Source organism: Chlorocebus sabaeus, chromosome 21, assembly GCF_047675955.1.
Source record: "Chlorocebus sabaeus isolate Y175 chromosome 21, mChlSab1.0.hap1, whole genome shotgun sequence".
In the NCBI taxonomy this organism is placed as follows: domain Eukaryota; kingdom Metazoa; phylum Chordata; class Mammalia; order Primates; family Cercopithecidae; genus Chlorocebus; species Chlorocebus sabaeus.
Genome location: NC_132924.1, coordinates 121,576,099 through 121,590,507, shown reverse-complemented (window position 1 = coordinate 121,590,507; position 14,409 = coordinate 121,576,099). Strand labels below are relative to the sequence as shown.

Genomic DNA, 14,409 nt, shown 5'->3' with positions numbered 1-14,409 from the left:
ACTCAGACAGTGAAAGAGATCTAACTTAATCGACTTCCTCTTGCTTCTAACCTCCAAGCTGTCCTTGTTTGTTCCTGGGAATAGGCTGAATTAACTTTAGAAGAAACTTAGTTTATAGTGTAAGATAAAGATGATAACAGCCCTTTCCCAAAGCAGATCTCCTTCTTGCCTGGGGTCTAGATTGCCTTTATAGGACTAACATTAGCCACAAGATTAGAAATTATGGTTTAGGAGTCATGCAGCTGGAGACTACAAGATTCTGACCCTCCCTAAGCTGCTCCTAAGATCAGTGCTTGAGATATTTTGCAGACCCTGCACTTGATGGATCAGCTGGCACCACCAAGATTGGTAAACTGACTCATCTGATCTTATGGCCCCACCTGGGAACTGAATTAGCACAAGAAAAGAGCTTCGACTCTGATTTCATCCCTGGCCAATCAGCACTCCTGGCTCACTGGCTTCCTCCCACCCACCAAGTTGTCCTTAAAAACTCTGTTCCCCAAATGCTCGGGGAGACTAATTTGTCTCTTCTGACTGTGTTTTTTTGCTTTTAAACATGCCTTGTAATTTTTTTGATGATACCCAGTTATGATGTATCGGTACAAGGAACTGAAGTAGGAACTGGGACTTTCGGTTTTATGAACTGAGGTAGGAACTGGGACTTTCGATTTTATGAAACTCTGGCTAGAAGTTGGCTATGTTTGTTGTTTGCTTCTAGTTGGAAGTGTCAGAGGTTAAAATAATCTCTAATAATCTTATTTTTGTCTCTCCTATTGTCTTTGGGTTTCCTCAGGGACTTTTTCCTAAATAGGGTCTGAGGCTTGTAATTCTTTCATCTGCTGTCTCCTATATAGGAGCCCTGCTGATGTGATGGGAAGGTGTGGGGGAGGGGAGTTGTTCTATCTGTTTAGGATTAAGCCTTGGCCTTTCAGTGAGCCTGTGCCCCTGTGCTGTCTTCTCAGCGCCCCTTCACCCTCCCTTTCCCCTTCAGGCAAGAGAGGAAGGCGAGAGGGGGCTGGAGTTGGGTATTTCCCTTCCCTCAGGTTGATTAGACTCTGGTAAAACCCAAATGGGCTGGGCTCTGGAAAGGTAGTTTTCCTTGAGGGCAGGGTTTTGTTAAGGAGAACAGAATCTCCTGGGCATACAGTTGATTCTTGCTTAGGGGCACTGACAGCCCTCTTCCCCCTGCACAGTCAAAAATTCAAGCATAAGTTTTGACTCCTCCACAACTTAACTACTAATAGGTTACTGTTGAATGGAAGCCGGGCTGATAACATAAACAGTTGATTAACAAATATTTTGTACATTATATGTATTATATGCTATATTCTTACAATAAAGTAAGATAGAGGTGAGAAAATATTATTAAGAAAATCACTGCTGGGTACAGTGGCTGACACCTGTGATCCCAGCACTTTGGGAGACCAAGGCAGGTGGATTGCTAGATCCCAGGAGTTCAAGACCAGCCTCGGCAACATGGTGAAACCCTGTCTCTAAAAAAAATACAAAAATTAGCTGGACGTGATGATGTGTGCCTATAGTCTCAGCTACTCAGGAGGCTGAGGCAGGAGGATTGATTGAGGCTTGGAGGTCAAGGCTGCAGTGAGCTGTGATCAGCACCACTGCACTCCAGCCTGGGCAATAGAGCAAGACCCTGTCTCAATAATGATAATAATAATAATAATAATAATAATAGAAAGAAAACTGGGAGTGGATCATCATAAAAGTCTTCATCTTCTAAGTCTTCATGTTTAGCAGACCAAGGAGGGGAAACAGGATGGTGATATGGTTTGTGTACCCACCCAAATCTCATCTCAAACTGTAATCCCCAGATGTTGGAGAAGGGGCCTGGTGGGAGGTGACTGGATCATGGAGGCAGATTTCCTCCTTGCTCTTCTCGGGATAGTGAGTGAGTTCTCATGAGATCTGGTGGTTTTAAAGTGTGTCACTTCTCTCCTCACTCTTGGAAGATGTGGTTGCTTTCCCTTCACTTTCCACCATGACTGTAAATTTCCTGAGGCCTTCCAGCCATGCTTCTGTACAGCCTGTGCAACTATGTCAATTAAACCTCTTTTCTTCATAAATTACCCAGTCTCAGGTAGTTCTTTATAACAGTATGAGAACAGGCTAATAGAGAAGGGTTGGTCTTGCTGTCTCAGGAGTAGTAGAGGAGGAAGAAAATCTGTATATAAGTGAACCCTTGCAGTTCAAACCTGTGTTGTTCAAGGTCAACTGTATTTCAAATTGTTACTTTTTCCCCTCCCCTGACTGAAGTTATAAGGGACTTTTACCTGATCTTCACTGTGAGAGCCTAGAGGAACTCCTGGAGGTGAAACTCATGAAAATGTCCTCCCCACCCCGAGACTGAGCTTCCAGAGTTTTAACTCTCCTGTGAGTTCATACTGAGTCTCCAGAAGTTTATCAATTGCAGTTCGAGTGCTCCTACCAGCACTGGCTGCAGTCGAGGGCTCCTGCTCCTGGACTTCTGCTCCTGCTAAGCTGAGACTCTTAGTATTCTCTTCACTTTCCAGCTTCTGGACCAGCAGTTTGCCCTGTGATGTCTGTTCTCTGATGACTCTAAAAGGGGTTGTTGGTTTTCATTTTGTTCAGCTTTTTTTTCTTGTGAGAATGGCGGTGATGACTTCTAAGTCCTTATATGTGGAAGAAAGTAGGAAGCCCTTGTGGTTCTGTTAGGTCTGCTGTCCTGGAACTCTGTGAAATGGATTGTGGGTCCTTCACATTTGCAACCTGAATGTTTGAATGGCTTCTTTCTTTGTAATGACATGCAAAATATGATATGAATGATACAAATTAACTTTTGTTCCTCCTATTTTTTGGAACATTAGAAACAACCCCAAAGGCCACGATGCAAATGGTAAAATAACTTATAGGAAATCACACACAATTTGTATGTGGCAGGTCTAGGATTCAAATCTGGTCAGTCTGACTCCAGAGTCCAGGCAGTTAATCAGGAAGTATCGAATCTCCTAAATATAACTCAACTACCTTATCTTTTAGTTAGAGCTGGGAATATACATGTAGTGTTGTCTTGTCTGTTGTTGGTGATAACTTTGATCACTTGATTAAGGTGGTTCTACCAGATTTCTCTAGTCATTGTTTTTTGAAATATTTATTCCCATATTTGATTATATATGTATATATATGTATATATATGCATTTACACATATACATATATATAGTTTTTTTTCCTTCTGGCCCTCCTATTAAGACTCTATTGCTTTACTTCTGTATCTTTAGTTCTTTCTTTGTAGTTTAAAGCTCTATTTTTCTCTGTTGCTTTATCAAATTGTTAAATATGTCTAATCTGATCTTTCAATTTACTAATTTGTTCTTCAGTAGTAAGCATCCAACTCTTTATCACATCTATTGTTTTTGTTACTTAAAATATTATTTTTATACATAATATTTCTGGTTGATTCTGTTTTCCTTGCTTCTTATTTTTATATCATATTAGTAATATCATCACTTACAGGGCTACCACACTGTACAACAGCATCATTCTCTGGGAATGCAGTGTGACTGGTGCCTCAGGAGTTGTGCAATGAGGTAGCTCTGAGTCCCTGATATCCTTAAGCATTTTTATCATGCTTATTTACATTTCTCGGCCTACCTTTAGATGAAACATGTTGTTTCATCTGTCGTCTTTCTTTTATTGTTGTACTTAGGGAAGCAATTACTTTGGCTGAGGGTTTTTTTTTCTTCCTCTGGAATTATCAACTACTCTTTCAGGTAATATGTGTGACTCTAGTCTGTATCAAGATAAGTCATAATACAGTAGGAGTGTGGAGAGAAAGAGACTGGAAGGGTGATTTCCTCCTGTTTGGTCACTACAGTATGAACATCACTGTGGCCTAAGCTGTGCTCACCAATATCTGTAAAGAAGGGTTAGACATGATGGTCCCAAAGCATTTAGAGAGAGAGGCAAGAATGGAACATGGAAAGTTGTTCTCCAACCTGTCCTCCCACTGTTTCTTCCAATGCACTCTGCCTCCTCAGACCTCTGTCATATACATTGATTCAAGACTAAGTTCAGTGGTTTCTCTTATGTTTTTTTTTTCCTTCTGTAGCACATGTTTCTGTAACTTCTCCAGGGTTAATTTTGGGGGAGAGAGCCAGCACTTAGCTAAATATATCTGAGTTTTCCATCTTAGTAGGATATAAACTCACATATCTAGTTCAAGAAATGATTTGATAAGTTCCTAAAAAATTTCTGTATACCGTAAATAAAATGGACACAAATACTGAGATTTTGGTAGGCAGAATTTCAAAGATGTGCCCTCAAGATTTCTGTTCCCTTGTTATTCAATCAAACCCTAATCTAGGCACTGGTATGAAGGGGCTTTGCTGACGTAATTAAGGTTACTAATCAGTTGACTTTAAAATAGTGAGACTATCCTGGATTATTCAGGCTGGCCAAATGTCAGTGTATGAGCCTTAAAAGCAGAAGAGGAAGGAGGAACAGTAGGTTAGAGAGATACAACAGGAAGAAGAGGTGAAGGGAGATTAGGTTAGAGAGATACAAAACATGAGAAGGATATGACCTACCAACGTTGGCTTTGAAGATGGATGAATGGGGCTGTGAGCCAGGGAATGTGGTGGTCTTTTGAATGACTGGGAGCATGACTTCCAGCCAACAGCCAGCAAGGAAATGGAGACCTCAGTCCTACAATCACAATGAACTGAATTCAACCAACAACCTGAATGAGCTTGAAACAGATTTATTTCCAGAGCCTCCAGATAAGAGCCCCACTGGCTGACACCTTGGCTTTAGCTTTGTAATACCTGAAGCAGGAAAACCAGCTGAATTCACCCAGATTTCTGACCTACAGAATTGTGAGATAATACATTTATATTTTAAGCTGCTAAATTTGTGAAAATTTGTTATAGCAGCCATAGAAAACCAAAACAAAGATTTACATGTAATGGAGTGCCCTGGCTGAAATCTTACTTCGATGTTTTTGAAACCTTCAAGTGAGTTGGAACCCTCCCCCCCGCACCAAACAACCTAATGAAAAACAGTGTCATAGTGCAACAGGGCTTGCTCATCCCTGCCTCTTCCAGCACAAACAGAGGTGGCAGGCAGTCATAAAGATAGCTCAGCAAAGACAAATGCACAATTAAGAATAACCAAACTTTGAGATGAGCCCCATGATAAAAGAGAAAAAACAAATTCAGCCAATATAGACTTATCCCTAAAAAGCAAAATTAATGAAGCAAACAGAATAGGACTTTTCATATATCTCATATAGCCAGAGAGGTAAGAGAAAGTTTTGTGTTACGAAAATAGTATCACGTGATTATGAAACAAGGACATTTCAGTAAGGAAAATATAGTCAGTTCTGCTATAAAGTGACATATGCACTCCTAAAAAATCAAAGTACTATGTAAAATCATGTAACAAAAGCCACCAGGCTTATGGGAAAAAGGGAATAGGGCACAATACTAAAAATGTTGACCCTTAAAAATGCTCCTATCTAAAAAAAGATAGAACCCCCAAGAAAAAAATGGTGACACAGTTTTACACATGTTAACTTGTTAAGAAATATATAAATACCACAACAAATATGGCACGTTACTTTAAAAAAGACCTAAAGGTTGTGTGAGGAAGTGGGCATTGGAAAGGATGTGAGTGGTGTAAGGAGGGTTATTTGAATTAGGATGGAAAGTTGTAACACCAGCTGTGGATGGATGTGGCTTATAACACATGTGGTATACTAAGGTAGCTGGTTGATGTTTGAGATAGGTGTGTGCACATGAATTTTGTGCATTACTATGTAGGTTAGTTGGATGCATTTTTTACGGTTCAGTTTGTGTATTTTGTAGACTAAATCCCACATCAGCACGTACATCACATTATGTCTAATTGGTCTTTAATATGTCAATTGTATCAGAACAAACTCACATTTTTTAAAAAGTGTTAAAGCAGAATAACTGTAACTTAAACAAAACTCTTTAACCAGTTAATTCAAGAGTTAAGAGTTAAAACAACAACAAAATATATTTAGTAATTTGAGAGCTCAGACAATTTATAATTTTTAGACATTCATTGAAAGAATTCTTAGGGCTCCAATAAGAAGAATAATGAATCCAGGGGAAAATAGTGAGATGCAGGAAATTATTGGTGAATGAAAACAACAATAACAAAACCAAAAAGCCCCAAAACCCACAACTTTTTAAAATTAAATACGATTTTATTATTTATAAATTGAAAAAAAAATTGAACCTAACACCTAACATCCCAGACCACATCAGTATGAAAGTCACAGGAAATGAAGGTAATGGAGAAGGGCCAGGGAAGGTAGAACAAAAGCAAACTGATTCTCTTCTTGCCTGGAGGTTGGAGGTAGAGTGAAATAGAAATTAATTGACTGTAGGTTTTGCTATAGAATATTAAATTTAAGGATAACCTGAGAAAAATAGTAAAATAATACAAACTAATCAATAATGAAAAAAATAAAAAAGAACAAAGGAAAACTAATTAAAAGCAGGAAAGAAGAGTATAAAAAAAGAACGCACTCCCCACCTTTTCTTCCCAACATGGATTGGAAGCTTTCAGCATGCCTCAGCCACTTGGAAATAGCAAGATCGTGCACCAAAATCAACTCTGTGAGTTTAATTCAAGAAGAAAAATGGAAATCCATCAGAATCATGAAGGCGACCCCAGATCCTGTGGAAGAGAATGCTGGTAAACAGCCTCCATAATGGCATCCCATTGATTAAAGTTAGTGAAGCCCCCATGTGAAAGAGAGGCAGAGAGCCTCCCTCTGTGACTCACCTTTCCACCGGGGATCTGAGCAATCCAGGCTGAGGGAGAGCACTTTCATTCTTCCAAGTCCTGGAGCTGATGTGGGGACAGTGTTGTAGATGCTGAGGACAGACACCAGACAAAGCTATAGACATTTTTCCAGACCCAGGATCAAGAGCAGGACACAATTTTTAATCTGGAGGTATACAAAGTCAGCCATTGTTTGGCGACCTAACAGCATAGCCATGCAGGAATTTTAGTCTTGGACCAGAGATTGGAGAACCTCCTGTAGAGCAGGGTAGGAACCTCTACAGTCAGAACTGTGGAAAGCTCCTCAGCAGTAGGTGCTGGGATTGTACTCTCTTCCAACACAAGTCTGTGGTGGGAGGAGAGCTTCTACAGCTGTAGTTTCTCCTGGGCAGTGAGACTTGTAGCTAGGGCCAGCTTAGTGACCACCTTGGTGGTCTGTGTGTGCCATTACTGTGTGCCCCAACTGCTCCTTTGAGATCATGGTGCAGTGGGGCCCTCTTTGCTTCACTCCCAGGCAGAAATCCAGGCACTTGGAGCACCTGCTTGTCTGGATCAACCTAAGCTACACTACCCTTTATGGGCAGAAACCCTGGTACAGGGGGGCCCTCTCTGCTCCACACCCAGGCAGATCTCCAGGCATCTGGAGCACCCACTCTCCTGGATTAGGAATTTAGGCTCCCTCCATCTTTGTGCAGAGAACTTGGGGCCAAGGAAGTTTCCCAACTCCCTGCCTAGGCACACCTTTGGGCCCTTGGCGACAGCCCACTGGATTCTCAGTTAGCACTGGTGCTTGTGCCTGCCACCAGGGACTGTAGGTGGACCTGCCTGGTCTGGCTTCACCAATGTTGGCCCCCTACCCCCGCCCATGAAGGGACTGAGCAGGGAGTCAGACCATTGTGCACTCCACAAATCAGCCCATTACCTGAGGCAACAGAGAACTTCTCCCAGTAAACGAGGATCAAGTATATACCCAGTCATGTTGGCAGCAACAGGCTCTTACCTCTAAGTGCCATCTACAGCTTGTAGGTCGAACTGCATAGTCCAATATAAAACCTGCTGACAGAAATGCATAGGGCTATAGAAGCAAAGCCAAATGATCCCACCAAGCATTCTCTATAGTCACACCCACTAAAGAGTGGAGGGTGGGGGAGAAAGAAAGAAAAGAGTAGTAACAACAAAAAAATTACATCATGGGTAGGGGGAAAGAAAAAAAAACCCTACTTGCTTGAAAATAATTACAAAAATTAGAAGTGCCAGCTCCTCTAGATAAGGAATCAATATAAGAATTCTGGCACCATGAAAAATCTGAATGTAGTGACATCACCAAAGGATCACACTAGTTCTCCAGCGATGATCCCTAACTAAAATGGAAACGAAGAAATGATAGCTAATAAATTCAAAGCATGGATTACAAGGAAGCTCAATGAGACCCAAGACAAGGTTGATAATCAATATGAAGAAACTTCTAAAGCAATCCAGTAAATGATGGAAGAGGTAAATATCCTAAAAGGAAATCAGAGCTTCTTCTGGAATTGAAAAACTCACTTAAGGAATTTCAAAATACAGTGGAAAACTTTGTCAATAGACTGGACTGAGTAGAAGAATTTCAGAACTTGAAGACCAGTCTTTCAAATTAATTCAGTCAGACAAAAATAAAGAAAAAAGAATGTTAAAAAATGAACAATGTTCAAGAAATATGGGATTTTGTAAAGCAACCAAACTATAAATTATTGGCCTTCCTGAGAGAGAAGAAGAAAAAGCAAACAACCTGGAAAACACATTTGAGGGAATAATTAAAGGAAGATTTTCTCATTTTGTTAGAGAGGTTGATATCCAGATACCAGAAATTCAGAGAGCACCTGCGAGGTACTGTACAAAATGAACAGCACCAAGGCATAGTCACCAGACTGTCCAGAGACAATACTAAAGAAAAAATTCGTAAAGACAGCTAGATAAAAAGGTTAGGTCACATACAAAAGAAACCCCATCAGGCTAATAGCAAACTTCTCAGCAGAAGCTCACAAGCCAGGAGAGGTTGGGAACCTATATTCAGCATTCTTAAAGACTAGAAATTTCAAAAAAGAATTTCATATATTGCTAAACTAAGCTTCATAAATGAAGGATAAATAAAATATTTTCCAGACAAGCAAGCCCTGAGGGAATTTGTGACCACTAGGCCAGCATCACAGAGGTCCTTAAGGGAGTTGTAAATGTGAAAATGAAAGAATGGGTGGGGCATGGTGGCTCATGCCTATAATCCCAGCACTTTGGGAGGCCAAGGCAGATGAATCACTTGAGGTCAGGAGTTCAGGATCAGCCCGGCCAACACAGTAAAACCTTGTCTCTACTAAAAATACAAAAATTATCTAGGCATGGTGGTGTGTGCCTGTAGTCCCAGCTACTTGAGAGGCTGAAGCATGATAATCGTTTCAACCCACGAGGCAGAGGTTGCAGTGAGCTGAGATGGCACCACTGCACTTCAGCCTGGGTGACAGAGCAAGACTCTGTCTCCAAAAAAAAAAAAAAAAAAAAAAAGAAAAGAAAATGAAGGAATGCTACCTGTTACCACAAAAACACACTTAGGTACGTAGCCCACAGACCCTAGAAAGCAACTACATGATAGAAATTACAAAGCAAGCCAGATAACAACTTCACAATAGGATCAAAACCTCAGATATCAGTATTAACCTAGAATGTAAATGGTCTAAATGCCCCACTTAAAAGGCACCGAGTGGCAAGCTGGATAAAAAACAAGACCATCCATCCATCTGCTGTTTTCTTTTTTTTTTTTCTTTTTTTTTTCCTAGATGGAGTCTTGCTCTGTCGCCCAGGCTGGAGTGCAGTGGCGTGATCTTGGCTCACTGCAACCTCCACCTCCTGGGCTCAAGCAATTCTCCTGCCTCAGCTTCCCGAGTAGCTGAGATTACAGGTGTGCACCACCGTGCTTGGTTAATTTTTGTATTTTTAGTAGAGATGGGGTTTCACCATGTTGGCCAGGCTGCTTTCCAACTGGCTGGTCTCCAACTCCTGACTTTGTGATCTGCCCACCTTAGCCTCCCAAAGCGCTGGGATTACAGGTGTGAGCCACCAGGCCCGACCACCATCTACTGTTTTCAACAGACTCATCTCACATGTAATGACACCCATAGGCTCCAAGTAAAGGATTGGAGAAAGGTCTACCATGCAAATAGAAAACAAAAAAGAGCAGAGATCGCTATTCTTATATCAGATAAAACAGACTTTAAACCAACAACAGTAAAAAAGGACAAAAAGAAGGTCATTATATAATGATGAAGCATTCAATTCAGCAAGAAGACTTAGCTATTCTAAATATATTTGCACCCAACATTGTTGTACCCAGATTTATAAAACAACTACATCTAAACCTATGAAAAGACTTAGCCACACAATATTAGAGGGGGGCTTCAATACCTCTCTGACAGTGTTAGAAAGATCACTGAGGTAGAAAACTAACAAATAAATTCTAGACTTATTAAATTTTACACTTGACCAGTTGTACCTAATAGACATCTACAGAATACTTCACTCATAAACCACAGAACACATATTCTTCTCATCTGGGCACAGAACATACTCCAAGATTGACCACATGCTTGGTCATAAAGCAAGTCTCAATCAATTAAAAAAAACTGAAACCATACCAATTGTACACTTGAACCACAGTGGAATAAAAATAGATATCAATACCAAGGAGATATCTCAAAAGCAGAATTACATGGAAATTAAACAAATTGCTAATATTTGACTTTTGGGTAAAAACAAAATTAAACAGAAATAAAAAATTTATTTGAAATAAATGAAAACAGAGACACAACATACCAAAATCTCTGGAATGCAGCAAAAGCAGTGTTAAGAGGAAAGTTTATAGTGCTAAACGCCTAACTCAAAAAGTTAGAAACATCTCAAATTAATAACCTAACATCACACCAGTGGAGCTGGAAAGGTAAGAACAAACTAACCCCAAAGTTAGCAGAAGAAAAGAAATAACTAAAATCAGAGCACCACTGAATGAAATTGAGACCCCAAAATCCATCCAAAGAATCCATGAAACCAAAAATTAGTTTTTTCAAAGGATAAGCAAGATTGACAGACTATTAGCCAAAGAAGAAAAAAGAGAGAAGATCCACATAAGCAAAATTGGGAATGACAAAGCTGACATTACAACTGATCCCACAGAAATGTAAAAGATCCTCAGAGACTATTATGAACACCAATGTGATCACAAACTAGAAAATCTAGAGGCAATGGATTAATTCCTGCAAACATACAACCTTCCAGTTTTAGGAAGAAATTGAAGCCATGAACAAAATATTGACTTCTGAAACTGAAGCAGTAATAAAAAACCTACCAATCAAAAAATAAAAAAAATAAATAAAAAAAAAATAAAAGGCCCCAGACCACATCAATTCACAGCCCAATTCTACCAGACATACAAAGAAAAACTAGTTCCAATTCTACTGAAACTATTCCAAAAAATTGAGGAGGAGGGACTCCTCCCTAACTCATTCTACAAAACCAGCATCACCCTGATACCAAAACCTGGCAAAGACACAACAAAAAGAGAAAGCTACAGGCCAATATCTCTGATGAACATACATGGAAAGATCCTCAACAAAATACTGTAAACTGAATCTATCAAAAAGTTAATTTGTGCTGCTTAATGTCTTTAACTGGTGGGTGATTAAGAGTGGAAGTGGTCCAGATATTCTAAAATTTGCTAATTATTAGGAGAGAAATGAGAGAAGGCACAATAAGAGTTGCCTTTATGTTCTTTTATTCTGCAAATGTGTATCAAATTCTCCCTGTGTGCTAGGCACTGTGGTAGGACTTTAAGTTTGTTCTTCATTCACCATAAAAACAACTTCCTAAAAAAAGAATTAATTCATTATGATGAAGTACACTTCATTTCTGGGATGCAAGTTGGGTTCAACATATGTAAATCAAGAAATGTGATTAACCACATAAAATTAAAAATGAAAAATCCATGTGATCATCTCAGTAGATGCACAAGAAGCTTTTGATAAAGTCTAATATCCCTTCATGATGGAAATCCTCAAGAAACTAGGTATTGAAGGAATATGCCTCAAAATAATAAGAGCTGTCTATGACAAACCCACTGTCAACATCATACGAAATGGGCAAAATCTGGAAGCATTTCCCTTGAGAACTGAAACAAATCAAAGATGCCCACTCTCGCCACTCCTATTCGACACAATACTGGAAGTGCTAGCCAGAGCAATCAGGCAAGAGAAAGAAATAAAAAGCACCCAAATAGAAAGTAAGTCAAACTATCTCTCTTGGTAGATGATATGATCCTATACCTAGAAAACCCTAAAGACAGTACCAAAAGGCCCCTGGAACTGATAAACGACTTCAGCAAAGTTTCAGGATACAAAATCAATGTACAAAGATTTGTAGCATTTCTATACACCAGTAACATTTAAGCTGAGAGCCAAATCCAGAACACAATTCCATTTACAATAGCCACAAAAAATAAAATACTTAGCAATAGATCTAACCAAGGAGGTGGAAGATTTCTACAAGGAGAACTACAAAGCCCTGCTAAAAGAAATCACAGATGACACAAACAAATAGAAAAATAGACACAAACAAAATAGAAAATCCATGCTCATGGATTAGAAGAATTAATATTGTTAAAATGACCATAAGTGCCCAAAGCAGTTTACAAATTCAATATTATTCATATCAAACTACCAATGTCATTTTTCCACAAACCTAAAAGAAAACTAGTCTAAAATTCATATGGAACCAAAAAAGAGGCTGAATGGCCAAAGCAATCCTAAGCAAAAAGAACAAAGCCAGAGCTATCACATTACCCAACTTTATACTGTAAGGCTACAGTAATGAAAACAGCATGGTACTGGTACAAAAACAGACACATACACCAATGGAACAGAATAGAGAACCTAGAAATAAAGTTGCACACCTACAGCCATCTGATCTTTGGCAGCTGACAATGACAAACAATGGGGAGAGCACTCCCTGTTGAATAAATGGTGCTGGGGTAGCTGGCTATTCATATACAGAAGATTCAAACTAGACCCCTACCTTTCACTATATACAAAAATTAACTCAAGATGGATTAAAAATTTAAATGTTAGACCTCAAACTATAGGAATCCTAGAAGGAAAACTGGGAAACACCATTCTGGACATCAGCCTTGGGAAATAATTTATAGCTATGTCCTCAAAAGCAATTGCAACAAAGACAACATTTGACGAGTGAGATCTGATTAAACAGTTTCTGCACAGCAACAGAAACTATCAACAGAGTAAGTAGACACCCTACAGAATGGGAGAAAATGTTTGCCAACTACATATCCCACAAAGGCCTAATATCCAGAATCTATGAGGAACTTAAACAATTGAACAAGCAAAAAACAAAACCACATCAAAAAATGGGCAAAGAACTTGAATAGATACTTCTTAAGAGAAGACATACAAGCAGCCAACAAACATATGAAAAAAACACTCCATATCACAAATCATCAGAGAAATGCAAATCAAAACCACAGTGAGATCCACTTCACATCAATCAGAATAGCTATGATTAAAAAGTCAAAAAACAACAGATGCTGACAAGGTTGTGGAGAAAAGGGAGCCCATAGACACTGTTGGTGGGAATGTAAATTAGTTCAGCCAATGTGAAAAGTAGTTTGGAGATTTCTCAAAACCTTAAAACAGAACTACCATTTGATCCAGCAATCCCATTACTGGTTATATATCCAAAAGAAAACAAATCATTCTACCAAAGAGACACATGCACTGGTATGTTTGTTGCAGCACTATTCACAATAGCAAAGACATGAAACCAACCTAAGTGCCCATGAAAGATAATGAAATCGTGTCCTTTGAAGCAATATGGATGCAGCTGGAGGCTATTATCTGAAGTTAATTCATGAAGGAACAGAAAACCAAATACTATGTGTTCTCACTTATAAGTGGGAGCTAAACATTGGGTATGCAGAGACATAAAGATGGCAACAATAGAAACTGGGGACTACCGGAGGGGAATGGGAGTGAGCAGGGCAAGGGTTGCAAAACTAACTCTTGGGTACTGTGCTCAGTACCTGGGTGCCAGGATCATTCATACCCCAGACCTCAGCATCATGCAATATATCCAGGTGACAAACCTGCACATGTACTGGCTGAATCTAAAATAAAAGTTGGGACAAAAAAATCACTTGCTATATGAAAAAAAAAAGGTACTAAAAATAGGAAATGCAAAATAGGATTAGAAGGAGCAAAATCCTAGTAAATAACAAATCAATATATTGGTTAAAAATATGAATGCGATCATTATGCCTATGAAAGGCAAAGAGTCTCAGATAAATAAAAAATAACCATGTGGCATTTAGAAATAATACTCTTAACGAAGGTGACATAGGAAGACTGAAAATAAGGAGCAGAAAAATAATGAAAATATTACCAAGATGAAAAGTCACATAGATATATTGGTATCAGATATAATTAAAGCAAAAAAGGACAAGGAGGAATATTTCATACTGATGAGAGAGGCAATCTAACAAGAAGATATAACAATCATAAACATTTATGTACTCAATAACATAG

At 39.1% G+C, this 14,409-nt stretch overlaps 1 long non-coding RNA gene across 3 annotated transcripts in view; it reads left to right on the top strand.

Annotated features, from left to right (window-relative positions):
* The first annotated feature begins 207 nt into the window (after positions 1-207).
* LOC119621547 (uncharacterized) overlaps positions 208-14,409 on the top strand; it is a 112,058-nt gene continuing 97,856 nt past the window's right edge. For all 3 annotated transcript variants that reach the window (XR_012090457.1, XR_012090458.1, XR_012090456.1), the window contains exon 1: positions 208-648. This is a non-coding gene — a long non-coding RNA (uncharacterized lncRNA). The remainder of the gene's footprint in view (positions 649-14,409) is intronic.